Source organism: Cyanistes caeruleus, unplaced genomic scaffold, assembly GCF_971803275.1.
Source record: "Cyanistes caeruleus unplaced genomic scaffold, bCyaCae1.hap1.1 HAP1_SCAFFOLD_76, whole genome shotgun sequence".
NCBI classification, from domain to species: domain Eukaryota; kingdom Metazoa; phylum Chordata; class Aves; order Passeriformes; family Paridae; genus Cyanistes; species Cyanistes caeruleus.
In genome coordinates, this window is record NW_028255888.1 from 1,171,473 (window position 1) to 1,185,259 (window position 13,787).

At 44.9% G+C, this 13,787-nt stretch overlaps 1 long non-coding RNA gene across 1 annotated transcript; it reads right to left on the minus strand.

The window, feature by feature from the left end:
- Positions 1-11,322: 11,322 nt before the first annotated feature.
- Positions 11,323-13,100, minus strand: LOC147646910 (uncharacterized). Its single transcript, XR_015281765.1, has 2 exons — positions 12,744-13,100; positions 11,323-12,166 (listed from the first exon to the last, which is right to left on the minus strand). It is a non-coding gene; the product is annotated as an uncharacterized LOC147646910 (long non-coding RNA).
- Between the last annotated feature and the right edge of the window lie 687 nt (positions 13,101-13,787).

A 13,787-nucleotide genomic window follows, 5' to 3' on the forward strand; every position in this document is an offset into this window, starting at 1 on the left:
GGGATGTTTGTGGAATTTCGAAAGACTTTGAGGAGACATGAAGAATTTTGAGGTATTTTTCTTAGATTGTGTGGAAATTTGTGGAGATTTTGTGGGATGTTTCTGGAATTTGGTAGCGTTTTGAGAAGACTTAGGGAGTTTGTTGGGATGTTTGTGGAATTTTTTGGGATGTTTGTGGAATTTTGTGGGATTTTGACTAGACTTGAAGAATTTTGAAAGATTTTTTTTAGATCGCTTGCAAATTGGAGGAGATTTTGTGGGATGTTTCTGGAATTTGGTAGACTGAAGAGACGTGAAGCATTTTGAGGTATTTTTCTTAGCTTTGTGTAAAATGGAGGAGTTTTTGTGTGAAGTTTCTGGAATTTGGTAGGGTTTTGTGAAAATGTAAAGAATTTTGTGTGAGGTTTCTGGAAGGTTGTGCGATTTTTTTGGAATGTTGCGGAATGTTCTGGAATTTGGTAAGATTTTAAAGAGACTTGAAGAATTTTGAGGGATTTTTCTATGGTGTGTGGAAATTTTTAAGGTTTTTGACTTTGAGGAGACATGAAGCATTTTGAAGTATTTTTCTTAGATTGTGTGGAAATTTGTGGAGATTTTGTGGGATGTTTTTGAAATTTGGTGGAGTTTTGCGAAAATATAAAGAATTTTGTGGAGGTTTCTGGAATGTTGTGCAATTTTTTTGAAATGTTGTGGAATGTTCTGGAATTTAGTGAGATTTTGAGGAGACTTGATGAATTTCGAGTGATTTTTCTAGGATGTGAGGAAATTTGTAAGCTTTTTGTGGGAAGTTTCTGGAATTTGGTGGGGTTTTGACAAGATTTTTCTAGAATTTTGTGAGATGTTACTGAAATTTGGTTTTGTTTTGAGAAGGTTTAAGGAGTGTGTTGGGATGTTCGTGGAATTTTGTGGGAAATTTCTGTAATTTTGAAGGACATTGAAGAGACATGAAGAATTTTGAATAATTTTGCTTAGATTGCGTGCAAATTGGAGGAGATTTTGTGGGAAATTTCTGGAATTTGGTAGACTTTGAAGAGACATGAAGGATTTTGAGGTATTTTTCTTAGATTGCGTGCTAATTGGAGGAGATTTTGTGGGATGTTTCTGGAATTTGGTGGAGTTTTGCGAAAATGTAAAGAATTTTCTGGGAGGTTTCTGGAATGTTGTGCGATTTTTTTGGAATGTTGTGGAATGTTCTGGAATTTAGTGAGATTTTAAGAAGACTTGAAGAATTTTGAGGGATTTTTCTAGGATGTGTGGAAATTTGTAAAGTTTTTGTGGGATGTTTCTGGAATTTAGTGGGGTTTTGAGAAGATTTAGGGAGTTTGTTGGGATGTTTCTGGAATTTTGTGGGATTTTGACTAGACTTGAATCATTTTGAAAGATTTTTCATAGTTTGTGTACAAATTTGTGGAGATTTTGTGGAATGTTTCTGGAATTTGAAAGACTTTGAAGAGATGTCGTGGTTTTAAACCAATAACTGAGAAAATTACTTATTTCTTGCTGTGAGATATGGATTAGAACAAGAGCAAAACAGGCCTAAAACTTTAAAGGAAAAAGGAAAGTTTATTGACAAACTACAATAATAAGAACACCAGAATAAACTTCCAGAAAACCTTTTCATCCCCTATCTACTCACTATTTCCTTGTTCACATGACAACAGAGACAAAAACTTTGGAACTTTGATGGTTAAAACAGTCCCAATTCTTGCTACAGTCTTTTCACCAGTCTTTGTAGAGAAATAGAAGTTTCTTCCTGTTAATTTATGGAGATTCTCAGAAGAAAACTATTTTTGTTATAGTTTTCCATTGCCCTAATGTTAGCTGCCCAGAGCTGCTATTATTCGAGCCCACTCCTCCCATTTTCACATCACTCTGAGGTTTGTATGGGCCATGAGTCTAGGGGTAGCATTTTTAAGGATAAGTTATTCAAAGGCAAAAAGTCTTCTTCATCTGTTTCTGTGAGCTTCACTAGAAAACAGTTTTCTCATTGCCTCTCAAGGCTTCAAATCTCCCAGCACTTCACTATACCACAATTACTCTACTTTTTACTCAAATTTACAATTTGAACACTTTATTCCTCTCTAGATTCTGTATCATGAATTAAAGGAGTTCTTTTCAGAACTGTCCATCTCCATAGTTTTATCAGAAAGATATTTCAGCTTAATTAAAGCATCTTCTTAATTCTCTACCTTTTCTGAAGCTTCTTTTCTTTCCTGTCAGTGGTAGTTTATAAAGTCTCTTTTCATGTTGATCACTCTCTCTCTCTCTCTCTCTGGATAAAAAGATTAATCCGCAAGTCTCATCTGGGTAATGAAAGAGTTAAAATCTTGCCCAGGCTTTTGTAGGTGGTTCGGTGATCTCTGCTGAACAGGAGCTGGAGCCGTCTGCGATGGAAAGTTCCTCATGGCTGCTCTGGAGAGTGTAGTCGCCGCTCCAGCCCGCTGCAAGTCCAGGGCCTCTCTCTTTCTTCTCTCGGCATTTTCCAGTGAATTTAGTTACAGCAAAACCTGCAGCTGAGCCAGAGATCGGTTCGGCTCGGCCCGGCCCGAGGAAAACCTTCCGCAGGCCCCCCGCCATCTGCCGGCCGGGACACGCGGCTGGCCCCGGCCCCGGCCCCGCCCGGCCGCATGGCCTGGGCAGGGAACGGGAGGCCTGGAGCTCTGCCACCCTTCACAGCCAGGAAACAAAGAGAACCAAGAGAGCTCTGGTTTTACACTTTAAGGTAGGGTTCACAAGTTGATCCCACTTTTCAATGGCGTAAACTGCTGTCAATTCTCAGCAATGACCGATAATTGGTCAGGAGAAAAGACTCCAGGCAGTTCCCAGCAACTCCAACTCCCTTAAAGGTAAAGTTAACTCCATGACAATATGATTATATTGTTTTAATTAAAGGTTTCAAGCTAGGACAGCAGTGCTGCCCACAATTTTTCATCAGTTAGTTCTTTTTGAGGCTAAATTTGATTAATGAGAGGGGTTTCCCTCTCCACTGTTTTTTTGGTGAGTAAGCATTCTTTGAATTTTTAACCCATTCCTCTCTTCGGGCCACTGGCAAGAGATGGATCTCATTCCTTTCTTCATCTAATTGTTTCTGCAAAATTTCAACTAGGTTTTGAAAGGAGATGTCATGGCTTTAAACCAGTAACTAAAAAATTACTTATTTCTTGCTGTGAGATATGGATTAGAGCAAGAGCAAAACAGGCTTAAAACTTAAAAAGGGATAAAGAAAGTTTATTAACAAACTACAAGAATAAGAACACCAGAATAAACTTCCAGGAAACTCTTCTATCTCTCACTACTTGACCATTTCTTTGTATACATGACAACATAGAGACAAAAAAAATTTTGAACTTTGGTGGTTAAAAACAGTCCCAATTCTTGCTACAGTCTTTGTAGAGAAACAGAAGTCTCTTTCTGATAACCTATGGAGTTTCTCACAAGAAAACTATTTCTGTTACAGTTCTCTGTTGCTCTGATGCCAGCTGCCCGGAAATCTGTCATCAGTTCTTCTCCTCTCATTTCACATCACTCTGAGGTGTGTATGGGCCATGAGTCTAGGGATGTCATTTTAAGGATGAGTCATTCAAAGGCAAAAGTCTTCTTCATCTGTCTCTGTGAGCTTTCCTAGAAAACAGTTTTCTCATTGCCCCCAAGGCTTCAAAATCTTCGCTTTACTCAGTTCCAGCAACTCACTGTATCACAATTACTCTCTCTTTTGCTCAAAAATCCACACTTTGAACACTCCAAGCTTCCCAATACTCTGTCATGAATTAAAGGAGTCTTTTTAAGCTATTATTGTCCATCTCCATAGCTTTAACAGAAAGGTATTTCAGCTTGTAAAGCATCTCCTTATTCTCTCTTCCCCATTTAAAACTTAACTCTTTTCCTCACTGTTTTTAGTGGTTTTATGATGTCTTCTTCATGTTGATTGTCTCTCTCTTTCTCTGTCTTTCTGGGAAAAAGGAGTAATCTGTACGTTTTATTCAGGTAGTAAAAGAATTAAAAGCTTTAGAAAAGCTGCAAGAGTTCATGGTGTCAGGTTTCAGTCCAGCAGCAGAAACTGAAAACTAAACCAGGTTGGCCGGCTCTGCTTTCTTTTCCTCTGCGCCCCCCCCGCCCCCGTCCCCCGCCTTTGTCCTCTGCGGCCTTGTCCGGCTTGGGAGGGGAGGGGGCAGGGGAGAAGGAGGAGGCCACGACAGAGCCTTGTTACCTTTTCAGAAGCCAGAAACAAAAGAGTGGACCAGAGTGCTCTGACTTTACATATTAGGGCGGTGTTCACAGTTTGAATTCACTTTTTAATGGTCAAAACTGCTGTCAATTGTTCTTAAAAATGACTGATAACTGGTCAGGAGGAAAGTCTCCCATCAGCCACCAGCACCTTCAACTTCCTTAGCTCCTAAAATCACTATAAAGGTAAAGCCACCCCATGACATCAATTAAAGACAGGAATGGCAGCGTGGTGGGGAAAAAGGGTTTCTAGAAGTTCTATTCTGCATTCTTAACCTTGTAGTTTGGTTAATAAACTTACTCATTCCTTTAAGTTTGAAGCTTCTTTTGCCCTTCTCATCATCCACATCTCACAGCAAGAAATGAGTAAGTTTTACAGTGATTTTCTAACTAATGCTTTAAAACCACAACAGGCGTAACAGAGAGTGGAACACTGGGGCTGTGCCTGCTGTGGTGTCACAGAGAGGAGAACACTGGGGCTGTCCCTGCTGTCGTGTCACAGAGAGGGGGAAATTGGGACAGTCACAGCAGTGGTGTCACAAAGAGGAGGACATGGTAGCTATCACTGCTGTGGTGTCACAGAGAGGAGAACACTGGGGCTGTCCCTGCTGTGGTGTCACAGATAGGAAAACACTGGGGCTGTCCCTGCTGTGGTGTCACAGAGAGGGGAACACTGGGGCTGTCACTTGTGCTAGTGTGTGTTAGATTGACATTTATGAAAAAAAGAGAAGCAGCTAAGGAAGTTAAGGTTGCTGGAAACTGATTGGAGATTTTTGTCCTGGCCAATACCTGGCCATTTCTGGAATTGACAGTAGTTTTGCCCATTGAAAAGTGACATCAACCTGTGAACACCACCCTTTCAATTTTAAGCCTGGGAATTTCTCTTTCTCTTTGCTTTCTGGCTTTTGAAGAGGTAACAGGGCTCTGGTTCAGCCTCCGCCGCTCCACGTCAGACAAGGCCGCGGCGGGGAGCCGGGCTGGCTGGAGTTCTGCGGTTCCTGGTGCTGGATGGCGACTGTGAAGTGACAGGAGCCCCTTCCCAGAGGGGCTGAAGCCCTTGCAGGGCTCGCTGCGCCTTGTGCAGCGGGGCTGCCGGGTCAGGCCACTTCCTGGCTCGGCTGCAGTTTCTGACGCTGCTGGCTTTCAGCAGAGACTGCCGAGGAAGGGGAGGGAAAGCTCTTGAGCTGCGGCGTGCTGAGACAGTGGCCACACTCCTCCAGAGCAGCTACCAAAAACCTTCCCTGGCAAACGGCTCCAGCCGCTGCCTCGGCAGAGATCAAGGCCTGGGCAAGAGTTTAACCCTTTCACTAGGCAGATGAGACTTGCAGATTAATCCTTTTTCCAGAGAGAGGGGAAGAGAGAGGGATCACCATGGAAAGAGACAGCATCAAGGATCAAAGGCAGCAAGGGAAGGAATTAACCCTCAGATGGAAAGACAATAAGGAGATGCCTGAATAAGCTGAAGTTTTCTTTTGTTCAAGCTATGGAGAGGGACAATAATGTCCTGAAAAAACTCCTTTCATTCCTGAAAGAGTATTTTGGGGGGAATGGAGTATTTCAAAGTGTAGATCTGAGCAAAAGTAATTCATTGATAAAGCTGAGTCAAGGGTGAAGTGGTTGTAATCCTAGGAGATGCTGGAAGAGAAAAGGAGAAGTGAGAGTTGTTGAAGATTTGTGGCTCTTAAGAGACAAAGCAAAAATTTCTGTTTCCAGAGATGGTCACAGAGACAAATGAAGAGAACTTTTGCCTTGGAAGATCTCATCCTTCAAAGGACACCCCTTGAATCATGGCCCAAGAACACAGCTCAGAGTGGTGTGAAATGGGAGGAAAGGACTGATGGCAGAGTTTTCTGGGCCACTGGCATCAGAGCAATAGGAAGCCACGAGAAAATGGTTTTCTTATGAAAAACTCCATAGATTGACAAAAAAGAACTTCTTTTTCTCGACAAAGACTGCTGAAAAGACTATAGCAAAGTTTGGACTGTTTTAACCACCAGGGCTTGGTTTTTTTCCTCTATGTTGTCAATTAAAGACAGGAATGGCAGCGTGGTGGGGAAAAAGGGTTTCTGGAAGTTCTATTCTGCTTTCTTAACCTTGTAGTTTGGTTAATAAACTTACTCATTCCTTTAGGTTTTAAGCTTCTTTTGCCCTTCTCATCATCCACATCTCACAGCAAGAAATGAGTAAGTTTTACAGTGATTTTCTAACTAATGCTTTAAAACCACGACAGGCGTAACAGAGAGTGGAACACTGGGGCTGTGCTTGCTGTGGTGTCACAGAAAGGAGAACACTGGGGCTGTCCCTGCTGTGCTGTCACAGAGAGGAGAACACTGGGGCTGTCCCTGCTGTGCTGTCACAGAGAGGTGGAAACTGGGACATTCACAGCGCTTGTGTCAAAGTGTCACGGGGTGGTTTTACCTTTATGGTAGTTTTGAGAGCTAAGGAAGTTGAAGGTGCTGGTGGCTGATGGCAGTCTTTCCTCCAGACCAATTATCAGTCATTTCTAACAATTGACAGCAGTTTTGACCATTAAAACGTAGAGTCACGCTGTGAACACCTCCTTAAGATGTAAAGTCAGAGCACTCTTGTCCTCTTTTGTTTCTGGCTTCTGAAAAGGTAACAAGGCTCTGTCTTGGCCTCCTCCTCTCCCCCCCCCGCCCTCCAGGCCGGACAAGGCCACAGAGGACGAAGGGGGGGGGCGGAGGAAAAGAAAGCAGAGCCGGCCAACCTGGTTTAGTTTTCAGTTTCTGCTGCTGGACTGAAACCTGACACCATGAACTCTTGCAGCTTTTCTAAAGCTTTTAATTCTTTTACTACCTGAATAAAACGTACAGATTACTCCTTTTTCCCAGAAAGACAGAGAAAGAGAGAGACAATCAACATGAAGAAGACATCATAAAACCACTAAAAACAGTGAGGAAAAGAGTTAAGTTTTAAATGGGGAAGAGAGAATAAGGAGATGCTTTACAAGCTGAAATACCTTTCTGTTAAAGCTATGGAGATGGACAATAGTAGCTTAAAAAGACTCCTTTAATTCATGACTGAGTACTGGATCCCACACTGAGCCTGTACACAGTCAAGTCGCCGGATCTCGTGGCCAGGTTAAATCTTGTGAAACTTGGAATCAAGATTGTTGGCTGAATTTAACAGCTGTACAATTGTCCTCCAAATTTGTGTGTGGTAAAAACAATACCAGATATTGGGGAGAGCTTAATGTTCATGTTGTAATACCTACCACACAGCCACCAATTAGAATGACTCCAAAAATTTCTGAAACTGGACCCTATGTAATCAGGAAAACTGGCCAACAACAAATGCTATTTAATCCAGCATGGTCTATCAAACTGTGATGGATTGGCATTTAAGAAAACAAAGAGAAACACCTAAGGAAGTTCAAACCGCTGGAGCCTGATGGGAGTTTGTCTCCTAGCCAACAGCTGGTCATTTCTAAGAATTGACAGCAGTTCTTAACCATTGAAAAGTGAGACACCACCTTAAGACCTAAGCCTGGGAATTTCTTGGTCTCTTTGTTTCCTGTCTGTGAAAGGTAACTGAGCTTTAGCTGGCTTCCCGTCCCCGGCCCAGCCCATGCGGCCCGGGCAGGGGCTGGGCTGGGCCTGCCGCAGCTCCCGGCCGGGAGATGGGGCCTGCGGGGCTTGCCCCGGGCTCTGGCCGAGCCAGGCCGGTCCCTGGCTTGGCTGCAGTTTTTGCTGTGACTGAATTCACCAGAGACTGCCAAGTAAGGAAAGAAAAGAAGCTCTTGACCTGCGGTGGGCTGAGACAGTGACCACACTCTCCAGAGCAGCCATGAACAATCTTCCATCGCAGACAACTCCAGCTGCTGCTCCGGCAGAGATCACAGAACCATCTACAAAGCCTGGGCAAGATTTTAACTCTTTCATCACCCAGATGAGACTTTCAGATTAATCCTTTTTTTCCAGAAAAAGAAAAATATAGTAATCAACATGTAAAGAGACTTTATAAACTATCAGAGACAGTAAAGAAAAGAGTTAAGCTTCAGAAGAGGTAGAGAATAAGGAGATGCTTTAATTAAGCTGAAATACTTTTCTGTTAAAGTTATGGAGATGGACAATAGTGTCCTGAAAAAACTCCTTCAATTCATGACAGAGTATATAGGGAGGAATGGAGTGTTCAAAGTATAGATTTTGAGCAAAAGGTGGAGGAATTGTGATACAGTGAAGTGCTGGAACAGAGTGGGGAGAAGTAATAGTTGAAGATTTGAAGCCTTGAGAGGCAAAGAGAAAATTTCTTTTTTCCAGGGAAGCTCACAAAGACAAATGAAGAGAACTTTTGCCTTTGAATAACTCATCCTTAAAAATGACATCCCTAGACTCATGGCCCATAACACACCTCAGAGTGATGTGAAATGGGAGGAGAAAATATGATGACAGATTTCTGGACATCAGAAAAATAGAAAGCTATAACAAAAATAGTTTTCTTGTGAGAAACTCCATAGATTAGCAGAAGAAGACTTCTGTTTCTCTACAAAGGCTGATGAAAAGACTCTATCAGGAATTGGGACTGTTTTAAACACCTGAGTTCCAAACTTTTTTGTCTCTATGTTGTCATTTGAACAAGGGAATGGTTAAGTAGTGGGGGATAAAAAGGTTTTTCTGGAGGTTTATTCTGGTGTTCTTATTCTTGTAGTTTTGTTAATGAACTTACTTTATTCCTTTTAAGTTTTAAGCCTGTTTTGCTCTTGTTCTAATCCACATCTCATAGCAAGAAATAAGTAAATTTTCTAGTAATTTTTTAGTTACTGCTTTAAAACCACGACACTTTTGTAATCTAAAAGGATTGCTCCTTTGAAAAAGAAGCTAAATTTTAAATTATAATTTACTTTTTCTCTCTTATTTTTTAAACCTCCTCAGGGCTTCATATAATTCTATTTTATAGCAAAAAGAACATTTGCCAAAAAGCTTTAAAACAAATAGCCAAGCACTGATACATGGTAAAATGCTGATCTTTTTATCTTTTTTTTTACCATTTCTTATCAGTGTTTTTTCTTCTTCTTTTCACTGCAATAGCATCACAAGTAAGGAGAAAGAAAAAAGGCCACAGTCCATCATCATTTTCATCATTTTACAGAAATTTCTAAAAAATTTTGGGAATGAGGATGGGCAAAATCAGAACTACAAGAACAGGAGGCAACTGCAAGTCCCATCAGAAAGAAACCGGGATTTTCCTGGAAAAAACCAAAATGCAATAACATTGATAAACACCAAAAAATTTCCCAACTAAAATGAAAAATTTGGGCTCTCCCAGGCCTTGGTAACCTGTTGTGTTGGAATTTCTCCTATTCCACCTCCAAGTTATTCTTTTCTCTCGCACTGTATTAGGAACGGCGAGGAGTACGACACTGACTCCCTTGGCTGCATTGTCCAAGAGAGCAAAGTTTATTATTCTTAATCTACTTTTATACACATGGTTGAGAAGGTCTGAGAGGTAAAACTCCCATTGCTCATTAAAGGTACACATCACCTTCATTGCTTAAGTGGAACACCAGCCCTTGACTAAACAACACCTGCCAATTGGTGTCCTTTAACAAGGACTGTTGGGATTCCTTCTTATGCTTTCCCAGGCCAGAGAGAGAAGCCTGTGTGACTCAGTTTCACACAGGCTCTGTGCTCCCTGCCTGCTTTCAGCATCCATATGCATCCAGTGCATTTGGTTGGAATGTTATCCTTTTTTTCCCTTCTTAAAAATGCTTTTTTTCCCAGTTCCTTTGTGCTTGTTTCTACTGTGATTTCCCCATTCCCTGCACTATCCGGTATTTTTCTGGATCTGGATTCTCTCCTGCCTCACTCCCCGCTGTCTCAGACACCTGAAATCCCGCCCCCAAAAAAATCCCCAAAACTCTCAGAAGACTGAGTCAGCACAACTTGTATCAGCACCATCACCAGAGTGTTCCTCGACAAACAGGCAGATTATTTGGGATGAGAACCCATCATCCAGCAGATCCATGAATTCCTCCAATGTGGAGCTGGAAAAAGCTGCTAAAATCAGGATTTTGCCATTCTGGGAGTGTTTTGGAGCCCAGGTTTATTCCCATGGGGAATAAAATCCTTCCTGGTTTGAACCAATCCATTTGGAAGGCTGCACATGGCTCACCTGTGCTGGGAAAAAGCAGAAAAATCCTGGATCACACACCTGAGGGAGGGGTCTGTTAATCCTGGCTCATCCCACAAACTTCCATTCCTCAATCAGGGAAGGATGGATTAGGGAAATCCCCCGTCCAGGAGCACCTATGGCACCTCCCAAAAAAACATTTCCTTCTTTTTCCAATTCCAGGAACCAAATTCCTGGATTATTTCCCATCAGGAAATGGGGTTAATTAAAGATCAGGTTTTTTCCCAGCATTCCGGTCTTAAGCACTCCAGCGATTCTGCTATTCTCTATCCCAGGTGTGATTCAGAGGGTTGGGATCTCCTGGAAAAGGGGATTGATGGATTCTTCCTTGGAAACCCCAGGGCTCTGGTCCTGGCACATCCTGGCATTCTCACCCCCTCAGATAAACCTGCTCCAGTTAGGAGCTCCAGGGAAGCACCAGAGCAGCCGGCTGTCAGGAACAAGGCAAATCAAGCCTGGGGGCTGCTCATGGAGCTGGATCAAGATGCACCTGGGAGCCCTCAGCAATCCAGCCAGCACCACATGGGCAGGAGGACACAGACGGCACTGCCAGGCTGGGACAGGGCTTGTGCCTTCAGCAGAACCACCAAAGGCCAAGGGGCTTCTGGCCATTTTCCCTGCACCACTGCACACCTGGGCAGCTTGCTGAGCACAAAGACCCTTTTCCCCCTCTTCCCCTATGCCCTGCAGACCCTGGGCAGCAAAAGAACAGTCTTGCAGTCTGTTTATTAGAACACATCTTTTATTTATACACTACAGAAAAATGATAAAAGAACAGTCTTGAAATAAATGGAGAATGCCTTGCAGATCAGGTCCCTGTGGAGCTCCAGCAGCACAGCCAGGCACAGCCCCACGGACGAGGCCGTGTTCTTTTCCCAGCTGTGCATCTCTTTAAATACCTTCATGCAGTCTTTGGTTATTTCACTAATGGTGTGGGTGGGATTCTTATTTTTCTTTTTGAGAATTTCTTGGAAGGCTTCCTGATACAAAATGAAGGTGCCATCACTGATCTTTGATGGGATAATATCTTCCTAGTGTTTTTTCAACTGCTTTATTGTGGTTTCTTTACGCTTTGATGGCTTTTGAATTTTTTCCTGTGGCTGCTCTTCTGTTTTTCTGTTAGTTTGTAATCCAATTGAGGCTTGTTGTTTTAACATCAGATAGCATCTCTTGTCACTGATTTGTTTTGCAGTTTTGGATGGGATGTGTTCAGCAATCAGTTTATTAATGTTTTTATTACCCTCATATTGTTTTATTAGTTGGATTAGCAGATTTTCCTCCTCTTCACTCCAGCATTTCTTGTGGGCTCCTCTTGCTGATGTTTCTTTTGGTCTCATGGCTTCTAGCCTCTCCTGGTTTCTGACTGCTGGATGTGCAATTCTTTTATGTTGTCCCAGTCCAATTTTAGTTTGAAAACTCATCTGGCATACATTGCAGGGCCATTTTCCTGGGGATGTTTTTTTTATTTTACCTTTGCATTTTGGATAGTGGCAGGCAATGCTGTGAAAATTTGTATTTTCCAAATCACATTTGGTGCATTTAAATTTGCATTCTCTAATTCCATGTGCTCTGAGTAAATGTTCAATTAATCCAGGCATTTTATTCGTTTTAATACCGCAGCACGGGCAGGGTGGATTCTCATCTGGAACTGATATGACAGGGCAGTCTTCTGATTCCCCATTGTTTGGTGGTTGAATAGTGGTTTCCTCTGGCTCTGATAAAACGGCTGCTTCTTCCTGGGTGGGTGGGGGTGTGGCAGTCTTTTCCTGGCTCTTATCAATCCCGTTATCATCTAGAGATAAACAAGTCATTGTATCATCACAGTACACATCAGGGTATTCCTCCAGCCCCTCCCGCCCCACACAATGGGCATTACATTCTTCGGCACAATGCATCGAGTTGTAGAACTCCAGTTTTAAACTTTTCCAAACCTCCCTTTCCAATTCTGAGGGTTTAAAATTTGGGTTTTGTGGCGATTTTATATGCCAGTCTTTAAAATTAGTTTGAGTTGCCGTGGACACACGGAGTAGCTTTAAAGCCTTTACCGTGGTGCCGTTTCAAAGTAAAACTAAGTCCAATTGAGGGAATATTGACTAACAGCACCCCCTCAAGCGCTGTCAGCTTTGCCCAACTTGACCGCGGGCTCGGTTTCAGGCAGGGAGCTTTTAAGGAGCTTCTGCCGATAACTTTTCGACGCAAAATCGTGAAACTGCACTTTGGGTGGCGAGTCCAAAGGCAGGGAGGCAGTGAAAAACACAACCTCACTCACACTGGGGCAGAAATCAACTAGTTACCCTTGCGGGTATCCAGCGGGACCACGAGGAGGTTCTGATTTCAGCGGCTAAGCCCAGTTAGGAATGCAAACTTACCTCTGTTAAGAGTCATAGTGACTCGACTCGAGTCGCCGGCAGAGGCGGCGAGCGGGCGGCCGCTTGCACAGGCCGGCAACGGGGCGTCCCCACCCCGCGGGGAGCAGACACGGCACCAGCCAGCAAGCGGCACCTCGGGGCGGACAGCGGGGAAAAGGAAGCAGGCGGAAGCGGGCGGTGGGACGCGGCTGGAAGCCGCCGGCCCCCGGCGTGACTCGACTCGAATCCCCGGCAGAGGCGGCGAGCGGGCGGCCGCTTGCACAGGCCGGCTCTTCGGCGGTCCGCGCAGGTCTTTGGCCCCGGGCCCGCCTCCGGGGGCTCGCCGGGCGGCCCCGCCCTCTGACGTCACCCTGCCTTGGCACCGCCTTCCGGGCTTTCCCCGCCCCCCTGCGGCTTGGGTTCGGGCCGCCGCCGTCGGCCCCTCCCCGCCCACGGCCCAGGCGGCTCCTCAAGCGGCCGGCCGCTCGGCACCGCGACAACGCCTGCGGGGGCTGAGGAGCGGGCCGACGGGGCCGCCGGCGGCTTGAGGCTCGGTCTCCTCCCTTTCCGAGGAAGCTTTCTCGCCGGCGCTCTCTCGGAGGCTTTCGCTCCGACGGCGGCTTCCTTCCCGCTCGCCCCCGGCCGGCCCCACCGAAACCTGCAGGCGGACGGCAGCCCCGCTGACCGAGCCAGCCGGGCAGAAACCGAGGCGGGAGCAGGGCCGCCATCTGCTCGGGCCCAGACACGGGAGGGAGCGCCGCCGGCTTCTGAGGGTTCCCTCCTTCCCTCTCAGGGAGACGCGAAGGCGGCGAGGCGCTCAGGCCGATAGGGGAGAGCCGCTCGACGCGTCACACGGCGGCCCGCCGGCCGACAGCAGGTCTACCCAGCGGGCGGCCGACAGCAGCCACCAAAGGCCGCTCGCGTGCCACTGGGCTCCACCCCAAAGGCAGCCAACTGCCGAGGGACGCTGTCCTGGTTTAGGGCAAATTTGGGAGAAAACCTCCAATGGGGCTCCCCCCGGGAAGCAAACCCAGGTGGCCCTTTTCTCCCACCCCTCAACCGGTT